The sequence below is a fragment of the Schistocerca serialis genome, unplaced genomic scaffold (genome assembly GCF_023864345.2).
Source record: "Schistocerca serialis cubense isolate TAMUIC-IGC-003099 unplaced genomic scaffold, iqSchSeri2.2 HiC_scaffold_1246, whole genome shotgun sequence".
Classification (NCBI taxonomy): domain Eukaryota; kingdom Metazoa; phylum Arthropoda; class Insecta; order Orthoptera; family Acrididae; genus Schistocerca; species Schistocerca serialis.
In genome coordinates, this window is record NW_026047454.1 from 137,501 (window position 1) to 142,500 (window position 5,000).

The 5,000-nt window shown below is 53.2% G+C and overlaps 1 non-coding gene across 1 annotated transcript in view; it reads right to left on the reverse strand.

Moving 5' to 3' along the window:
* The window catches only part of LOC126436800 (small subunit ribosomal RNA), a 1,909-nt gene extending 416 nt beyond the window's left edge, over positions 1-1,493 (reverse strand). Inside the window, exon 1 of the ribosomal RNA XR_007580932.1 lies at positions 1-1,493. This exon is cut by the window's left edge and continues 416 nt beyond it. This is a non-coding gene — a ribosomal RNA (small subunit ribosomal RNA).
* Between the last annotated feature and the right edge of the window lie 3,507 nt (positions 1,494-5,000).

Consider the following 5,000-nt stretch of genomic DNA (forward strand, 5'->3'; position numbering starts at 1 on the left):
TCTAAGAAGAAAAGTAATCGCTGACAGCACGAAGGATGTCACGCGACTAGTTAGCAGGCTAGAGTCTCGTTCGTTATCGGAATTAACCAGACAAATCGCTCCACCAACTAAGAACGGCCATGCACCACCACCCACCGAATCAAGAAAGAGCTATCAATCTGTCAATCCTTCCGGTGTCCGGGCCTGGTGAGGTTTCCCGTGTTGAGTCAAATTAAGCCGCAGGCTCCACTCCTGGTGGTGCCCTTCCGTCAATTCCTTTAAGTTTCAGCTTTGCAACCATACTTCCCCCGGAACCCAAAAGCTTTGGTTTCCCGGAGGCTGCCCGCCGAGTCATCGGAGGAACTGCGGCGGATCGCTGGCTGGCATCGTTTATGGTTAGAACTAGGGCGGTATCTGATCGCCTTCGAACCTCTAACTTTCGTTCTTGATTAATGAAAACATACTTGGCAAATGCTTTCGCTTCTGTTCGTCTTGCGACGATCCAAGAATTTCACCTCTAACGTCGCAATACGAATGCCCCCGCCTGTCCCTATTAATCATTACCTCGGGTTCCGAAAACCAACAAAATAGAACCGAGGTCCTATTCCATTATTCCATGCACACAGTATTCAGGCGGGCTTGCCTGCTTTAAGCACTCTAATTTGTTCAAAGTAAACGTGCCGGCCCACCGAGACACTCAATAAAGAGCACCCTGGTAGGATTTCAACGGGGTCCGCCTCGGGACGCACGAGCACGCACGAGGCGGTCGCACGCCTTCGGCTCGCCCCACCGGCAGGACGTCCCACGATACATGCCAGTTAAACACCGACGGGCGGTGAACCAACAGCGTGGGACACAAATCCAACTACGAGCTTTTTAACCGCAACAACTTTAATATACGCTATTGGAGCTGGAATTACCGCGGCTGCTGGCACCAGACTTGCCCTCCAATAGATACTCGTTAAAGGATTTAAAGTGTACTCATTCCGATTACGGGGCCTCGGATGAGTCCCGTATCGTTATTTTTCGTCACTACCTCCCCGTGCCGGGAGTGGGTAATTTGCGCGCCTGCTGCCTTCCTTGGATGTGGTAGCCGTTTCTCAGGCTCCCTCTCCGGAATCGAACCCTGATTCCCCGTTACCCGTTACAACCATGGTAGGCGCAGAACCTACCATCGACAGTTGATAAGGCAGACATTTGAAAGATGCGTCGCCGGTACGAGGACCGTGCGATCAGCCCAAAGTTATTCAGAGTCACCAAGGCAAACGGACCGGACGAGCCGACCGATTGGTTTTGATCTAATAAAAGCGTCCCTTCCATCTCTGGTCGGGACTCTGTTTGCATGTATTAGCTCTAGAATTACCACAGTTATCCAAGTAACGTGGGTACGATCTAAGGAACCATAACTGATTTAATGAGCCATTCGCGGTTTCACCTTAATGCGGCTTGTACTGAGACATGCATGGCTTAATCTTTGAGACAAGCATATGACTACTGGCAGGATCAACCAGGGAGCTGCGTCAACTAGAGCTGAGCAGCCGGCCGCCCGGGAGTGTGTCCCGGGGGCCCGCGCGAACACGCAAGCGTCCGCTCAATTATTCTGCAAACAGGAGGAGGCTGAGCTCCCCTGCACAACACACCTCGAAACCCTCTCAGGTCCCGGCGGCGCGCAGCGCCGTCCTAAGTACTTGGTCGGGTTCGAGAGAGGCGCAATCGCCCGGAGTTAGGCGAGTAGACGCTTTAGGTGCGACCACCCGTGCTCCCAACTGAGCTTGCCGCTGCCGACAGAGGCCCGGGAGCGTGCTGTCGTGGCATTGCCGGCGGGAGACAACACGCGCCACCTACGGTGACCGGCAGCTCCAACGCCAGCGCCACAGAAGGACAAAAGCCCCACTTGGGTGCCGAAGCGAACTCTCCCAGCACAGCGCACGCGCCAACACGTCCGCACAGCTGCGATACAAACCACCTGCGAGAACCGCTGGGGCGACCGAGCAGCAGACGGCGTCGCGGCGCCGAGCGCCGGGCGGCGGCGCATCCTCAGCGCACACAGTCCTCAATCGGACCAGCACACTGCAGATGGCCACCGCGCTTCGCACCGGGCCCGCGAGGACCTACTTTGGCCGCAAGGTGCCGCGAGCAGGGGGCGCCGGCGCGCAGCTGCGCCGCCTGCCGCGTCCGTCGGCCGGCGCGCCTGCCACTGGCCGCCCCCACCAGCCGGCTGTAGCGCGTGCGCCCACGCACCGCGCTGCCAGCACGCCGGGCGGCCCCCCCTCACCGGCCGGGGACGGTCCCACCCAGCCACCGCCGCGTATCGCCTCACACCCAGATCCCCTTTCACGTTCGTGGGCATGGTGGGTCCCCTTTCACGTTCGTGGGCATGGTGGGTATCCATGAAACAACCGGTTAATAGCTCGACCGATCGTCGCCAACACTGATTCACCTCTAGCGAGAACAACCGCACCACAACGGGTTACCAGTTGTTCATTTGCGTAACGTCACCAGCAAACGTAGACGTCCATCGCCATTTGCAACGAGTATTGCATGCCTGTGTCAGGTGTCACAACACACTACGTCTGCCCACATAGACGCAACAACATGTGCACGCCTAGAGAACACGTGGAAGGTAGCCCCCGTACGTATGCGGTGTCCATTGCGCGAACGACTGTCAGCCGGCCTCTGCAGCATGTCGCAGATGTGGAACGCGGTGCAACATGCTATCACAGTGTGTGAGAAGAGACGACTACGTCCGAATACACGCTCCACTACATCAACAGACTGCTCATGCTGATCGCCATCCAGGGCGTCCGTTCCTCCCACACGTCTGAATGGCGTACCACACTGCAATCCAGCTCCTAAAGGGAGACGACACGTAGCTGCGTCCACAATATTTGGACTGTATGGTCCGCCGTTGCTAGGCGCAGTCGTCGTACGGTCACACATGTGCCACGATGTATCATTCAGTACATACGGACCAATGTGCAGCACAGTTTGTGGGTTTTGCGTACATCCGCGGACAGGTGACAGGCCGTACCACAACGTAGGCCGAGTACGTCGGCATGCGAAGGGCATTGAACATGCAAACTTCTCAACGACCAGCTTGCGAAGGCAGGGGGGAAGGGGGGGGGCATGTACGTCCTGCTGCTATCCACATTACAGTGTATAGCAGGAGCATGTGGAAAGTCAGCAACACTTGCAAGGTGTTTAACATGACGCGATACACAGGGGACCGGGCAGTGCGAATAGCGAACTATATTGCGAGGGTTGCGGTTAGGCAACACTACACTAATTTAACGAGTTGCATAACAATTACAGAGCAGGTTCAGCGACAACGTGCGTCAGGTTAAGGCGCAATATAGGTTAGGTTGAGGCGCAATATGGGTTACGTTAAGGCACAAATTAGGTTACGTTAAGGCACAAATTAGGTTACGTTAAGGCACAAATTGGGTTACGTTAAGGCACAAATTGGGTTACGTTAAGGCACAACATGGGTTACGTTAAGGCACAACATGGGTTACGTTAAGGCACAACATGGGTTACGTTAAGGCACAACATGGGTTACGTTAAGGCACAACATGGGTTACGTTAAGGCACAACATGGGTTACGTTAAGGCACAACATGGGTTACGTTAAGGCACAACATGGGTTACGTTAAGGCACAACATGGGTTACGTTAAGGCACAACATGGGTTACGTTAAGGCACAACATGGGTTAGGTTAAGGCACAACATGGGTTAGGTTAAGGCACAACATGGGTTAGGTTAAGGCACAACATGGGTTAGGTTAAGGCACAACATGGGTTAGGTTAAGGCACAACGTAAGTTAGGTTAAGGCACAACGTAAGTTAGGTTAAGGCACAACGTAAGTTAGGTTAAGGCACAACGTAGGTTAGGTTAAGGCACAACGTAGGTTAGGTTAAGGCACAACGTAGGTTAGGTTAAGGCACAACGTAGGTTAGGTTAAGGCACAACGTAGGTTAGGTTAAGGCACAACGTAGGTTAGGTTAAGGCACAACGTAGGTTAGGTTAAGGCACAACGTAGGTTAGGTTAAGGCACAACGTAGGTTAGGTTAAGGCACAACGTAGGTTAGGTTAAGGCACAACGTAGGTTAGGTTAAGGCACAACGTAGGTTAGGTTAAGGCACAACGTAGGTTAGGTTAAGGCACAACGTAGGTTAGGTTAAGGCACAACGTAGGTTAGGTTAAGGCACAACGTAGGTTAGGTTAAGGCACAACGTAGGTTAGGTTAAGGCACAACGTAGGTTAGGTTAAGGCACAACGTAGGTTAGGTTAAGGCACAACGTAGGTTAGGTTAAGGCACAACGTAGGTTAGGTTAAGGCACAACGTAGGTTAGGTTAAGGCACAACGTAGGTTAGGTTAAGGCACAACGTAGGTTAGGTTAAGGCACAACGTAGGTTAGGTTAAGGCACAACGTAGGTTAGGTTAAGGTACAACATAGGTTAGGTTAAGGTACAACATAGGTTAGGTTAAGGTACAACGTAGGTTAGGTTAAGGCGCAATGTCGGTTAGGTTAAGGTACGATATAGCTTAGGTTAAGGTACACATTGTTGTAGGGAAAGGTGTATTTGGGGGGGGGGGCGGCGGCAGGTTCGTTGATAGTGATTATCGTAAGTGCATGCCTGCGGGATCATCCGATTTGTCACGTCAGGATGCACTTGTGGCTCATGACAGGCGGCGCTCCGATTCCAAGGTTGTGGCAGATCTGTGTCTTTCATTCCTGCCATTGTTTGTGTACTGTGACAGGAGGCAGTATGGTGATGTTGGGTGCACCCCTGTGTAGGACATGTGTGGGTGTTCGTGGCTTAGCTGAGCAATGGCGGATGTCGGAAGGGTGGGATATTCTGTTTTCTGGGTGGACCTCCCGGTCTGGTTATGATAGTGTGGATTGTGTAATGTGGCGGAGAGGATGCACCGGATGTTCTTCCATGCTGGTGGTTAGATATTGTGTGTGTGCCTGTTAGAGGCAGAGAGTAGTGTGTGATAGTGTCTGGCTGACGTGTGGT